At 35.9% G+C, this 16540-nt stretch overlaps 1 long non-coding RNA gene across 1 annotated transcript in view; it reads left to right on the forward strand.

Moving 5' to 3' along the window:
• LOC144821716 (uncharacterized) overlaps positions 1 to 16540 on the forward strand; it is a 97870-nt gene that overhangs the window by 12929 nt on the left and 68401 nt on the right. The gene's annotated exons all lie outside the window — the stretch shown is intronic.

Here is a 16540-nt window from a genome sequence, read left to right on the forward strand (position 1 = left end):
TACCCTGACTTCCACGACGCCCATGTAAATTCATTCCTCTTCTTTGAAGTACTTCGGTGAAGTGCACAGTGGAACCTTGCAGCGCGCTTCACCAGTGTGTGATTAACCTAAATGACTAGACTGCTGCACAGCGATATGCTGCAGCAGTGTTGGAATGTTAGCGGCCATGTTGGAATTTCTACGATGCCAACTTGCTCTCCAACTCCAGGGATCGAATGCTTTTTGATGGTTTTGTGAGAGAGAAATGGTGGCCAGAGTTAAATAAGGAGGAAACCTACAGTGAGTCCTGACAGGTGGTTGTAGATGTAGGTTGCAGCTGGAATTTTGCAAATATACCAGCTGGCGGTGGTGGTTGTGGTGGTGGTGGTGGGATCTGTGGTACCACATCCCTCAGAACAGGTTGGGATGGGGTAACATCGGTCTCCACTTGGGCTGGGCTAACATCCATAATGACTGGTTCCTCATCATTCTCCTCTTCTACATCCATAAGTTTAAGGCTTTCATGAACCTTCCTGTTCCCTAGCTTCTCATGACATGTCTCACTCTCAGACTGCGGGGGATCCAAGTGGAGTCTTGATAATCCGAACGGGTCTTAGATAAGAAGATGGTGGATCTTGCTGGCGATCTGGGAGACAATGGATTTTTTGAAATAGTGGCTTCTTCTATTTCCTCAGCATGAAGCTCAATCTCCTGAACTGCTTCTACTTCGGGAGGAACTGCTGTTGCTGGCTGCTGCTGTTGTTGTCCACTTATCTGAGTTTCCTGTACCGAATGGTTCTACTTTGAGAAAGAGATGAGTCCATTTCAACGTCACTGCTCGTCGGCATTGCAATGATTAGACTGGCTGCCTTTGTGACAGACATGGGCTTGGACCTAGGTAGGGGTGGGTCTGCTGATGGGGGGTGCTGCTCCCAGCTTGCTCCCCGGAGGACGGTGCGGCAGGCACATGTTATTTTGCCCAAAAAAGGTCTGGGTCAACCTACCACTGGTGGTAAGCTCCTTCTTATTACTGGCCACCTTGAAGCTGTCTGTCGGCAGTGGCACTTAGCTTCACAAGCTGAAGAGATGTCCGTGATGAGTGGTCACATGTCATGTCGTGCACCGACTTTCTGTCTGGCACTACTGTGGATGATATTGTCTCTCGTGCACTTAAGAGCAAACAAGCAAGAAGAACATCAGTGAAATGGTTTCAACTTTTTCTTGATATAATCTTTAAGCATTCATTTTTGCTTTTGGGATTTCATGTTTTTTCTTCACATTTTTGGTCTGTGATGTATGTATTTTGTGTATTATATTTGCCCAAAGGGTTGTGATTTGCTTTTAGTGATGTAATGATAGTTTATTATCGCACTACTTTGGTGACCATTCATTTTTTGTAAATATATGTGTCATTGTTGAATTGTGAAAAGAGTTTGTGCCAGTTATATGTGTGTAAAAGTTTGGTTTTCAAGAAAACGTTTCTTTGATGTTACAGCATGTCCATTATGAGTCTTTATCTATACTATATGCTATGCTGTATGTCTATCTGTGCATATTTATATGTATATGCATGTATTGTTTACAGCCTTGATGAAGTACAAGTTACCCAATTGAATCAAACGCATTAGCTGGATGTTTTTTATGGATCTAAAAGATCAGAACATAAAAAATTAAAAGGAACACCTCCTTACGACTACTTTCTTCATTTTTGGATAAGAAGTTTATTGGTGCACCATTCCAAATGAATTTCAAGTTTCTTTTTATTAAGTATCCAATTCATCACACTTAAAACAGACGTAGGCCAACGCATTTCATCCCTTATGGGGTCTTCATCAGGGCCTTTCGAGCAGCCTTTCGTTGTGTGTCCTAGACCAGGCTGATCGATCAGAAACATACAATATCATTTAGTGTGGTCACTGGTTACTTAAATTATTCTAAATATTTAACAATACAGTGTATCCATTCGTAAAACCACACCAACATAAATGTTCATGGTATACACTCAGGAAGGATAAGAGAGCAACAACATACAGATGTAACTCTTTGCTTTACGTGCATCGTGTGGGATGTGGCACTCAGGGAGGTGCAGCTGACAAATTACAATGGAATAATCCTTAGACAATTAATCCTGTTGGGCACCTATTGCAGACATGGGGTTGATTGACGCCAGATGTTAGGACCATGGAAGGGGGAGTAGGGGGGAAAATTAAACATTAAAAATTTTACATTAAAAAATGCCCACATTTTTTTGGAACTTACAATTAAAAAGAAGTTACAAAATTTAAATGTAAAAAAGAAATCTAACAAATTAAAATTACAACAAAATATTAATAAAAAAGTAAATAAAACATTACAAAATTCAAATAAAAACAAACATAAAAATTGAAATAAAAAATATAAATAAGTGAAATTATCCTCAAGCATATAATTTATTAAACTGCTATCTAATTTCTTAACCATCCATGCAAACCTATGGCAAAGGGCCGCCCTGGATGGATGCACAAAATGGCTGCCAGCCAGTGCCACATGGTCATCAACAACACTGAGCAAGTAGGCATTGGGACAAAGAGAAGACATGCAGGGCTATGATAAAAGCATATTGGCTGCCTACACAAAACATTAACAGGGCTAAAAATGTTTACAACATCATCCAAATGCATTACCCCACTAATACACTGATTGCATGAAAATGAAAATGTGAAATACCACAAAAAACACATTTTGAATTTTAATCCAATGCCATCCATGGCCTTAATGATGTTTAAATTCAACAGACACAGCGGAAGCAGTTGTTTCTGGTTGGAAGGCCTATCGGCAGACTAGGCCACACAGTGAATTAAAAGAATATTGCACATGTATAAGAAAACATAGAGAGAATGTAAGAAACTGTGCAACATTTTCCTGTACAAAATAATAATAAATTGCACGCAAAACAACAACAACAACCAGCAAGGATGCATGGCCACAAACAAAGAACAAATGCAAGGCTATGGCAAAAGTACACTGGCTTCCTATACAAAATGGCCATTACCCACATGGTCACAACAACATGCAAGAAGCCTGGAAAACAAAGATCGCATGCAGGCCTATGGCAAAAGCACACTGGCTGCCTACACAAAATAGGCGCCAGCCACATGGTCACAACAACAAGCAAAAAGGCATGGGGAACAAAGAACACATGCAGGTCTAGGGTAAAACCACACTGGCTGCCTACACAAAATGCCCACCAGCCACATGGTCACAACATTTACAACCAGCAAAAAACCTTGCCCACAACAAAGAAGACATGCAGGTCTATGGCAAAAACGCACTGGCTGGCTACCCAACACGGCCGCAACAATAAGCAGGAGGTCTGGAAAACAAAGAACACATGCAGGACTACGGACACTGACTTTACAAAATGGCGCTTGGCCATATGGCATGGTGAACAAAGGCAAATGGTGGCCTATGGCAAACACAAATACACACACACACACACTGGCCAGATAAAGCAGGCATGGTAACATAGAGAACACAGCATTAATTCAGCAATGTCAAAAACGAAAATTAACAGCGCCAAAAATGTTTACAACAACACACATCCTCCAAAGGCTTTACCCCACCTATACAATATTTGCAGGCGAAAAAAACATGAAATACCACAAATGGCTTAAATGATGTTTAAATTCAACAGACACCACAGAAACAATTGTTTTGTGCACCCATGACTAGTACTAAGCCTATTGGCTGCAAAGCTAATTGGCAGACTAGGCCACATAGTGAAATAAAATTATATTACAAATGTTTTAGAAAACATGGAGAAAATGTATTAAACTGTGCCACATTTACTTTACAAAATAAGAGAAATTACATGCAAAATATAACACATGCAGGCCTACGGACACTGACTTTACAAAATGGCGCTTGGCCATATGGCATGGTGAACAAAGGCAAATGGTGGCCTATGGCAAACACAAATACACACACACACACTGGCCAGACAAAGCAGGCATGGTAACATAGAGAACACAGCATTAATTCAGCAATGTCAAAAACGAAAATTAACAGCGCCAAAAATGTTTACAACAACACACATCCTCCAAAGGCTTTACCCCACCTATACAATATTTGCAGGCGAAAAAAACATGAAATACCACAAATGGCTTAAATGATGTTTAAATTCAACAGACACCACAGAACCAATTGTTTTGTGCACCCATGACTAGTACTAAGCCTATTGGCTGCAAAGCTAATTGGCAGACTAGGCCACATAGTGAATTAAAATGAAATTACAAATGTTTTAGAAAACATGGAGAAAATGTACTAAACTGTGCCACATTTACTTTACAAAATAAGAGAAATTACATGCAAAATAGAACTAGGCCCCTACTGAAACTGCAGGCCACCTTCACCAAAATAAATACAAAAAAAGTCACATAAAAAAGGTAATAAATCCTGGTGCATGCCCTCTATCAAACATATCCCTCATACAACAGTTTTTTAACTCACTTGTGAAATCCAAATACAAAGTGCTAAACCCATTTGCGGGGAACATCCTTTACAACGCAACTTTTACAACGCACTTCCATTACAACGCAACTATTACAACGCATGTCTTTACAACGCATGCCATAACAACGCAAGTCTTTACAACGTAAGTATAATGCCTTTTTTATATATATTTTTATATTTTTTTTAAAGTAATTTTTAATATTTTCTAACTATTTATATTATTATTATTATTTTTTTATCCATTTATTCTCATGCTACAACTTTTTTATATATAATATATTGATTATTCATTTTTAAGAAGTAATATAAATTTAATACTCAAGTATCTTTTTTAAATAAAAAATACTGGAGTAATATTTTTTGACAAAATTAATATTTTGGTAATTTATTAAAAATAAATTTTATTCAATTAATACTCAAGTACCTTTTTTAAAAAAAGCTCAAGCTATATTTTTTATAAAAAGACTTAATATTTTCATTATTTCTAAAAAAAAGTATTATTAATAAAAAATTATTAATTTAGTAATAAATAATGACTGATGGAATTTATTTCATATTTGGATTAATTTCCAAAAATTATACTTAATTATTAAATAATTACTGATGTTATATATTAAATATTGGGTTTTATTTTATAACTAAAGATTATTATAGTTAATACGACAGAAACTTTATTTTTTTTAAATATTTAAGATTTATTAAATAAAAAATATAATAAAGTTTTTGTTTTAATTAATTTATTTTAATTTATATAAATAATAAATGTATATGAAAAAATTAAAAAAATAATACAAATATTTATTGAATAAAAATAAGTATTACATTTAATTACATTTAACAGTTTCATTTTTAATACAAGAATGACATTTTCCCACGGTTTTGTATTGATTACAATGGAGAGAATTGTCCTTTGTTTATTTCTACAGATGAAGCAATTAATCACGCGGAACTACTTAGTAAGCTGCTAAAAAGGAAGAATAGAGTAGTTTTGGATGGAAAAGGAAAAAGCATAAAAGTAAGTATTATTTATCTTAATTTTCTATGTAACAAACTTTAATAATAATTATAATTTAAAAAAATTAAATCAAAAAAATCAAAGACACAATAGTTTTTGATAACGTTTTTTAATTATAAAAATTAAAATTGATTACAATTATTTTTATTCATTTTTTCAATATTTTTAAAAATTAATATATGTAAGGTAACATTAAAAAATAATTTTATTAATACGTTTATTTGCAAATAATATTCATTAGTCCTTTTTTCATCTTTGTAGCTCTTGATGACGTCGTCGCGTAAACGTCCATGCACGCGGCCATTTTGAACAGCGTCGATGGAGGAAGCAGCTGGAAGCTGATCTGCGCTCAGGTATGAAACATTTTAAACTTAAATTATAAACATTTAAAGTAAATTAGGATATATATATTGTAAAGAAAGGATAAGGAGAGTTTGCATTAGTAAATGTAATGTTTACGTAGTAATTTCAGCATGTCGCCGATCATGTTAGTAGAGTATGCCTTTGTCGGGTCGCTATAAATAATAGGTTAAAGTTAATAATGGATATATTTTGTAAAAGAATGGTATATAGTAATGTACTTTTAGGATGTTTGAATATTCATTGCTTTATGTAAAGTTATAATTTAAAATGCTTTGAAAAAAATACCTAAAAGTTATCGAATACATGTTTTGGCTAATAATTTGGAGTTCGAGATTGAAAAATAGCTGGTTCCGTAGATTAGGATTATTTGGGTGATTGACTTGGAATGGACTTTGTTTTTAGGAACTTTTGGTATTTTTGGCGTTGAAATATTTTGAATATATTGGAATTGTTGAAACTTTTGAAAGCTAGCGAGATTTTGGAGTTAGAAAGTTTTTGTATTTCGTGCACGTTGTTTTACTTACAGGATGGAATTGGGATATGGAAACATTACAAGATTAATTTGGAAAGACTTTGGATTTCGTAGTTTTTGGATTACTATCTGGATGCATATGGACTTTGGAAAATTTAACATTTCGATTTTGTCAAACGTGGATTTCGTCAAGTTTGGATTAATTTCAGGATGCTCATGGACTTTGGAAACCTTTCACAATGGATTTCGAAAGAACATGGATTTTGTGGACCTTGAGTTATTTTCAAGATGGACATGGAAACACCTTGGATTTTGTGGATTTTCGACAGCTTTAAGGATGCACTTTGCAAGTAAAAAGACATCATAGACTTTGAATTACTATCTGAATGCACATGGACTTTGAAAAATGTTACAGATCGATTTTGACAAAACTCGGATGTCATCAAGTTTGGATACATTTCAGGATGCTCATGGACTTTAAAAACCTTTCCAAATGGATTTCGAAAGAACATGGATTTCGTGGAACTTGAGGTATTTTCAAGATGGACATGGAAACACCTTGGATTTTGTGGAATTTGGACCATTTTAAGGATGCACTTCGCAAGAAAAGTGATTTCCTTGACTTTCAATTACTATCTGGATGCACATGTACTTTGAAAATTTTTGCAGATCAAAAAAGGATGCTGGATTTTGATTAAAAAAAATATATATGTAGACGTTGAGTTACATATGCTTTAGAATTATAACTTTGAAACCAGATGAGATTTGAGAGGACTAAAAAGAAATAATTTTAAGGATTACGTTGCATTCGAATGAAAAAGATATTTTTTTAAAGAAAAGTAAGCATTTTTTAAATTATAAAAAAACATTTCTTAAGAATGGAATGTAAAAAACAATGTTCTAATTGGTAAAAGAAAAAATATACTATGAATTTTTAAACATTCTTGGATTGCTTTGGTTACTTGATTTTGTTACAAACTGGATTTTTTTATGGAAAAAAGAAGAAGGAAAAGAAAGAAGACAACTACAGGTAAGCTGACCCGACGTAACTTATTTAAATTAATTTTTGAAAAATGTTAATGCCAATTTAATTGAAAAGTTTTTTTAATTTTGGTAAAAGCAGAAAATTAAGGTGAAAATTATTTTTAGAAATGAAAAATGTTAGCAACATTATCAAGGTAGTCTAAAGCCACACACAACGAAAACTGTTGTAGTATTGCCAATAGTCTCTCAGACATTTCTTTTGATCTTTTGGAAATGCGTGGGTTTAGGCTACCAGTTAATGTTTGAGAAATTCTAATTTCTTGAAAACTTTGCTCCTTCTTCAAAGTTTCCAAAAATGAGTAGAAGTTAGGGTGTGGTTTGCCAATTGTATGGTTGAAGGAGTTATGCCATCCCTCTATGGCATTGTTTGTTTTTGCTCCTCCTTCTAAACAGCTCGTGTAGCAGTTCCACCACTCCACATGGAAACGTGGCTTCCTCCTGCAACCCGATCTGCTTAGATGTCCAATCCATGTGTCCTCAAAATAATTTAGTACGGGTGCCAATTTATCTTCATTTTCGACAAAATATTCTGATTCAGAAATTGCAGTGTAGTACTCGTCTACACTTCCAGGAGGAACAAAGCAAAGAGCAGTTCGTTTTTTTAATTCAAACTGTAGTTTGCTATCAGTTGAGTAATCTGCAACCAGGGATGTTTTTTGAAGTTTACGCCAAAATGCCTGGGAAAAATGAAAAAAACATCCCTGAATTTGGGTATCCGTGTATGTTTTAGTGATCACATTGATCATACTCAATTCAAAATCGACAATTATCTTCCTAGGACTTTTATTGGATGTTTTGCTTTTAATCACTGATAAAAGCTCAGTGTAGGTTGCAGATTGCTTATCAGGTAGCAAACTATATACTATGGGAATTACATTATTGTTATTCTTTGCGTGAATCGTGTAAATTTGGGTGAAAGGATGGTAAACGTCCCATCCATCATCCAAATTTCATTATTCTCTAACTTAACAAGGTTGCGGGGTGTACTAAAGATTAGAATACGTTTTTGAGGGTTTTGGTTGTCATGTATTAGGAAAGGTTTATTTGAAAAAGTAATAGAGAGTTCATAAGGAATTTGAATGTCGGGAAATGCATGAGGAGTTGCAGCATGTGTATTACTTGCCTGCTTTTGTCTTTGGATAATTCTACTCAAATTGGGAATAATAGGCATACTACTAGCAACATGACTGGGGACATGCTGTGCAACCTCTCTTAATATAGATCCAGTAGTGTCATTGGAGGTGCATGCAATATCTTTCATTTCATTTATTGTTTCTCTTACTTCAATCTCCATTGCAGAGGCAGAGTGGTTATGTTCTGTAGTTTTAATGATGTTATCTCACAGGGTAACCGCTCTGCCGCTGCAATGGGATGAGTAATATTGCACACACCTCCAATGTCTACGTGGTTCACTTATCCTTTCTTTACAATATATATATCCAGCATGTTTTAATAAGCGGTTTCCTTTTCTAGATTTTTGTATACGCAGCGGTTTCTTGAGTTGACCTTTTCTGAAAAAAAATGAAAACAAATATTTCAAAATGTGTTTTTTACATGTTACACTTAAGCTACTACATCACTCACTTTCCCTAATGCAGAATCTTTTTTGATGTACAATAGTAAATTACACCTTTACACTATCCATCTCTTTCCCTACTGCAGCCCCTTCCTGGAGTTAGAATAGTAAATTACACCCTTACACTATCCATCACTTTCCCTACTGCAGCACCTTCCTGGAGTTAGAATAGTAAATTACACCCTTACACTATCCATCACTTTCCCTACTGCAGCACTTTCCAGGAGTTAGAATAGTAAATTACACCCTTACACTATCCATCACTTTCCCTACTGCAGCACCTTTCTGGAGTTAGAATAGTAAATTACACCCTTACACTATCCATTATTTTCCCTACTGCTGCCCCCTCCTGGAGTTAGAATAGTAAATTACACCCTTACACTATCCATCACTTTCCCTACTGCAGCACCTTCCTTGAGTTAAAAATAGTAAATTACACCTTTACACTATCCATCACTTATCCTACTGCAGCACCTTCCTGGAGTTAGAATGGTAAATTACACCCTTATACTATCCATCACTTTCCCTACAGCAGCACCTTCCTGGAGTTAGAATAGTAAATTACATCATTACACTATCCATCATTTAATCTACTGCTTCACCTTCCTTGAGTTAGAATAGTAAATTACACCCTTACACTATCCATCACTTTCCCTACTGCTGCAACTTCCTGGAGTTAGATTAGTAATTTACATCCTTACACTATCCATCACTTTCCCTCCTGCTGCTGCATTCCTTGAGTTAGATTAGTAAATTACACCCTTACACTATACATCACTTTCCCTACTGCAAAACATTCTTTGAGTTACAATACTAAAGTATTGCTCTATGTTTATTTTCTTATTGATGCATTTTGATTTGTATTACCTTTTTAGTCTGGTTTTTTATCCTTTTTCGGTCGACTGTGTCTTTGGTGATGGCTTGGCTTTACTTTTTTTGGTTTGATTGCAGAGATTCTGCAAAAAATAAATTTGAAAGAATATGTTAAAGCATGTTTTAATAATAAACAAAATGTGTACAAGATTGCATTCCTGTGCACTATCTATCACTTTCACTACTGCTGCACCTTCCTGGAGTTAGAATAGTAAATTACACCCTTACACTATCCATCACTTTCCCTACTGCAGCATCTTCCAGGAGTTAGAATAGTAAATTGCACCCTTACACTATCCATCACGTTCCCTACTGCAGCACCTTACTGAAGTTAGAATAGTAAATAACACCCTTACACTATCCATCACTTTCCCTACAGCAGCACCTTCCTGGAGTTAGAATAGTAAATAACACCCTTACACTATCCATCACTTTCCCTACTGCTGCACCTTCCTGGAATTAGAATAGTAAATTACACCCTTACACTATCCATCACTTTCCCTACTGCAGCACCTTCCTGGAATTAGAATAGTAAATTACACCCTTACACTATCCATCACTTTCCCTACTGCAGCACCTTCCTGGAGTTAGAATAGTAAATTACAGCCTTACACTATCCATCACTTTCCCTTCTGCAGCACCTTCCTGGAGTTAGAACAGTAAATTACACTCGTACACTATCCATCACTTTCTCTACTGCAGCACCCTCCTGGAGTTAGAATAGTAAATTACACCTGTACACTATCCATCACTTAATCTACTGCTGCACCTTCCTTGAGTTAGAATAGTAAATTACACCCTTACACTATCCATCACTTTCCCTACTGCTGCAACTTCCTGGAGTTAGATTAGTAATTTACATCCTTACACTATCCATCACTTTCCCTACTGCTGCACCTTCCTTGAGTTAGACTAGGTATTTACACCCTTACACTATCCATCACTTTCCCTACTGCTGCAACTTCCTGGAGTTAGAATAGTAATTTACACCCTTGCAGTATCCATCACTTTCCTTACTGCAGCACCTTCCTGGAGTTAGAATAGTAAATTACACCCTTACACTATCCATCACTTACTCTACTGCTGCACCTTCCTGGAATTAGAAAAGTAAATTACACCCTTACACTATCCATCACGTTCCCTACTTCTGCACCTTCCTGGAGTTAGAATAGTAAATTTCACCATTACACTATCCATCACTTATCCTACTGCTGCACCTTCCTGGAGTTAGAATAGTAATTTACACCCTTACACTATCCATCACTTTCTTTACTGCAGCACCTTCTTGGAGTTAGAATAGTGAACTACACCCTTACACTATCCATCACTTTCCCTACTGCAGCACCTTTGTGGAGTTAGAATAGTAAATTACACCCTTACACTATCCATCATTTTCCCTACTGCTGCACCTTCCTGGAGTTAGAATAGGAAATTACACCCTTACACTATCCATCACTTTCCCTACTGCAGCACCTTCCTAGAGTTAGAATAGTAAATTACACCTTTACACTATCCATCACTTATCCTACTGCAGCACCTTCCTGGAGTTAGAATGGTAAATTACACCCTTATACTATCCATCACTTTCCCTACAGCAGCACCTTCCTGGAGTTAGAATAGTAAATTACATCATTACACTATCCATCACTTAATCTACTGCTTCACCTTCCTTGAGTTAGAATAGTAAATTACACCCTTACACTATCCATCACTTTCCCTACTGCTGCAACTTCCTGGAGTTAGATTAGTAATTTACATCCTTACACTATACATCACTTTCCCTCCTGCTGCTGCATTCCTTGAGTTAGAATAGTAATTTACACGCTTACACTATCCATCACTTTCCCTACTGCTGCACCTTCCTGGAGTTAGATTAGTAAATTACACCCTTACACTATACATCACTTTCCCTACTGCAAAACATTCTTTGAGTTACAATACTAAAGTATTGCTCTATGTTTATTTTCTTATTGATGCATTTTGATTTGTATTACCTTTTTAGTCTGGTTTTTTTAATCCTTTTTCGGTCGACTGTGTCTTTGGTGATGGCTTGGCTTTACTTTTTTTGGTTTGGTTGAAGAGATTCTGCAAAAAATGAATTTGAAAGAATAGGTTAAAGCATGTTTTAATAATAAACAAAATGTGTACAAGATTGCATTCCTGTGCGCTATCCATCACTTTCACTACTGCTGCACCTTCCTGGAGTTAGAATAGTAAATTACACCCTTACACTATCCATCACTTTCCCTACTGCAGCACCTTCCTGGAGTTAGAATAGTAAATTACACCCTTACACTATCCATCACTTTCCCTACTGCAGCACCTTACTGAAGTTAGAATAGTAAATAACACCCTTACACTATCCATCACTTTCCCTACTGCTGCACCTTCCTGGAATTAGAATAGTAAATTACACCCTTACACTATCCATCACTTTCCCTACTGCAGCACCTTCCTGGAATTAGAATAGTAAATTACACCCTTACACTATCCATCACTTTCCCTACTGCAGCACCTTCCTGGAGTTAGAATAGTAAATTACACCCTTACACTATCCATCACTTTCCCTTCTGCAGCACCTTCCTGGAGTTAGAATAGTAAATTACACCTGTACACTATCCATCACTTAATCTACTGCTGCACCTTCCTTGAGTTAGAATAGTAATTTACATCCTTACACTATCCATCACTTTCCCTACTGCTGCACCTTCCTTGAGTTAGAATAGGTATTTACACCCTTACACTATCCATCACTTTCCCTACTGCTGCAACTTCCTGGAGTTAGAATAGTAATTTACACCCTTACACTATCCATCACGTTCCCTACTTCTGCACCTTCCTGGAGTTAGAATAGTAAATTTCACCATTACATCATCCATCACTTATCCTACTGCTGCACCTTCCTGGAGTTAGAATAGTAATTTACACCCTTACACTATCCATCACTTTCTTTACTGCAGCACCTTCTTGGAGTTATAATAGTGAATTACACCCTTACACTATCCATCACTTACTCTACTGCTGCACCTTCCTTGAGTTAGAATAGTAAATTACACCCTTACACTATCCATCACTTTCCCTACTGCTGCACCTTCCTGGAGTTAGAATAGTAAATTACACCCTTACACTATCCATCACTTTCCCTACTGCTGCACCTTCCTGGAGTTAGAATAGTAAATTACAGCCTTAAACTATACATCACTTTCCCTACTGCAAAACATTCTGTGAGTTACAATAGTAAAGTATTGCTCTATGTTTTTTTTTCTAATTGATGCATTTTGATTTGTCTTACCTTTTTAGTCTGTTTTTTTCTCCTTTTTCAGTTAACTGTGTCTTTGGTGTTGGCTTGGCTTTGCTTTTTTTGGTTTGGTTGAAGAGATTCTGCTAAAAATAAATATAGAAGAATATGTTAAAGCATGTTTTAATAGTAAACAAAAATTGTACAAGACTCCATTCCTCTTAAGTATCTATACTTTTGCCTCTTGCTGTAATATCTTAGGGTTAGAATAGGAAATTATACTCTTATAGTATCCATCACTTTCCCTACTGCTACACCATCCAGGAGTTATAATAGTAAATTACACCCTTACACTATTCCTCACTTTCCCTAATGCTGCACTTTTCTGGAGTTATAATAGTAAATGACACCCCAACAGTATCCTTCACTTTCTCTACTGTTACACCTTCCTTGAGTTTCATTAGTATTTGGTACAGCTACATTATTCCATACTTTCTCGACTACTATACCTTTTTAGAGTTAGTTTTGAAAATGCTTTCTCTATATTTTAAAATTTTTTACCTTTTTGAAATATTGTCCATGGATTTTTAGAACAAGGTGCTTTTCGGTATCTTCCTACTTTATTTATCTGTTTGGAAATAATAATAAATGTCTTTGTTTTAGATTTTTTGTTCCCTTTTACTTGTTTTACATTATTGGGAATTAAAGATAAAAAGTACCTTTCAGTTTGGATTTGGAATTTGGCTTCGTTACAATTATGCTGTTTTTAAGAGTTTAATGGTTTCCTCAAAATGTATTATTTTGCTGTTGAAAAATTATATATGACATTTGTTTCATTGTTAATATGTTTTAATTGATTATCATATGTTACTTTTAGTATATAGAAAACAACACTATTTAGATTTTTTTGCAATCTTTGAAAAAAGGTCGTCCGTTTTGTCTCTTGACATTTTGCAAACTCGTTTTTTGTAATTAAAATTAATAATCTTTGTGGCTTTTTAAGGTTATTAAATGTGTTAACACATTAAAACAAATTGAGTTATGCTGCAATTTTATATATTTGGCAAACTAAGGATTTTTATTTATACGTACTTACATAGTTGTGAATATTCACTTTGTTTTGAAAAACGTGCTCATTAAATCAGCAAATTTTCGAAAATCTGTAAATTAATTAAGCATGTTTTAGTTTTAATACTTTTTGGAAAAATTACTTTATACTTTGATTTATTAATAAACTTACTTGTATGTGTCAAACTATTTGTATTTCAATGACTCAGGGTCGTCGCTGGTTGAAGAGGTCAGAGGGTCAGATTTTGGCGTCTGCTCTCTCTGGGAGTTGATAATCAACTGGTTTCAAAATGGTGTCTGGTTCGTATTTATAGGTTTGAGTCAGTGTGTTCTTAATTTTGAGAAAAGCTGCGTTTTTTAAAGCGTTTAAAATACATTTATTTTCTGTGTAAACATGCAATTTAAAAAAAACGATTTAAAAAGTGTTGGTTTAAATTTCTCTATACCGTTTGGCATCCATTTTGTTTTCATTGTTGTAAAGTTACATTCATGAAAAGAGTTGAAGGATTATTTTTTTTTCTTCACAACTTAAAATGGCTGCTATGTGTTTGTTATGTGTTTGTTTTGTCGAATAGTTAATTTTAATTATCGTTCTTTTTTATAAATGGTTTTTTAAAACTTGTGCTTATTTGTTTAAAAATATTACATTTTAAAATAATCGAGTACATTTTTAAATACTCGAGTATTAATTTTAATACTCGAGTATTAATTTATTAAAAATGCCTTGCATTCTCGTAAAATTTACGTTCAGTTTATTACCACATTTTAATACACTTCCCCGCCCAAAACCCCTATTTTCCCTGCATCCCGTGCCAGGGTTTATTTTACAAAGTTTAAATAGATATTTTCCTTTTTTTCCGTTATATACTCAAGTATTAATTTTAATACTCGAGTATTAATTTATTTAAAATGTCTTATTTTCGTTAAATCTACGTTCAGTTTATTACTACATTTTAATACACTTCCCCATCCAAAACCCCTATTTTTCCTGCATCCCGTGCCAGGTTTTATTTTACAAATAAAAAAAAAAAGTAACTTTTTTTTAGCGTTGTAAGAGTATGTGTAATAAGTGTTTTCGTTGTAATGGTACTTTTCCATTACTTTTACCATTTCGCGTTGTAATGGTATGCGTTGTAAAGGTACTTGCGTTGTAAAAAATGCGTTGTAAAAGCATGCGTTGTAATAGTATGCGTTGTAAGTCATACATCCCCCAGTTGCATATATGCAGCAGACAGAAAGAGACATCCTTCCAGCTCCAAATTCAAATGAAAAGTGACCAGGAGATGGACAAAGAGCTGGGAGGAGCCTGCTGGAAAGGAACAAGAAGTTGGAGACTCTGGGCACTTCCATCCTGTTGGAAAAAAGTTTTTTTAAAAAGGACTTCTCGCACAAAACCGGGGTTTTACACCTAGGCAAATTTTACATAGTATAGATGTGGAACATTTACTCGAGCAAGAACGATACGTGTTTGTTCAGACAAACGAATCAGCAGCTGTATAAACCTACACTCTGACTGGATACCTGTGCAGGAGCTGCATAACCATACACTCTCATTTGATACCACGCAGAAGGAGGAAGACTGTGAAGGACGGGAGAGAGGGATGGAAGAGGAAATAGGAAACTGCTGCTGTTGAACATTCTGCAGGTAGCAGCAGACCGGTTCCTCCCTCCCCATGTTTACATCGGGAGATGCCAGTGTCTGCGCAGCCAGGGCCCACCTGTGACTGCCCCAGGGCATTGCTTTACATTGTCCAGGCGATGTTTTCTAATATATTTGTTTATTTTTTGTTTTGGGAGAGGTTATGGTGTGAATACCCCCCAGAGGTACAGATTTGGCCACATGCACACCACACACGTACGGACAGCCTCATCCTGCATTGATAATTCATAAAAAGCTGGGTACATTCAAACACCAGCATGTATGCCAAAATTTTAGAAGAGAAAAGTGGGAGATTTCTAGAAAATAGTTTGGAGAAGGCAATTCCTCCATGGACTTCCATGGAAGAGAAGACAATTTACAGCCAAAATAAAGCCCTTTTTGGCTTCAAAACTCTGGAGACCCCTGCCTGAATGGGGTATGTTGGTATGTGTACACCAGTTCAAGTCAACAACAAGGAGGGACATCGGGGGGACAATATTTATAGGGGTCCAGTGTGCGGTCCCAACAATCTATATAACAAATAGTTGCACACAGTTCCCCTGGGAATGGTGGTTGCGTAGTGCAGGGTGTTGTCTTCCTCTCTTCCTAGGGTGCAACAGGGAAGGGTATCCCTTGTCGGAACTAGGGATGCCTCACACAACAGGCTGGTTTAACGGCTGTTGTCATGTCACCAGCTAGTCGTATCGTGTCATCATCGGCTCCCTGCTCCAACGTCAAGCCGGCGCTGCAATGCCTGACGGGTAGCACGGGGTGCTACACTC

This window comes from Lissotriton helveticus, chromosome 2_2 (assembly GCF_964261635.1).
Source record: "Lissotriton helveticus chromosome 2_2, aLisHel1.1, whole genome shotgun sequence".
Lineage (NCBI taxonomy): Eukaryota > Metazoa > Chordata > Amphibia > Caudata > Salamandridae > Lissotriton > Lissotriton helveticus.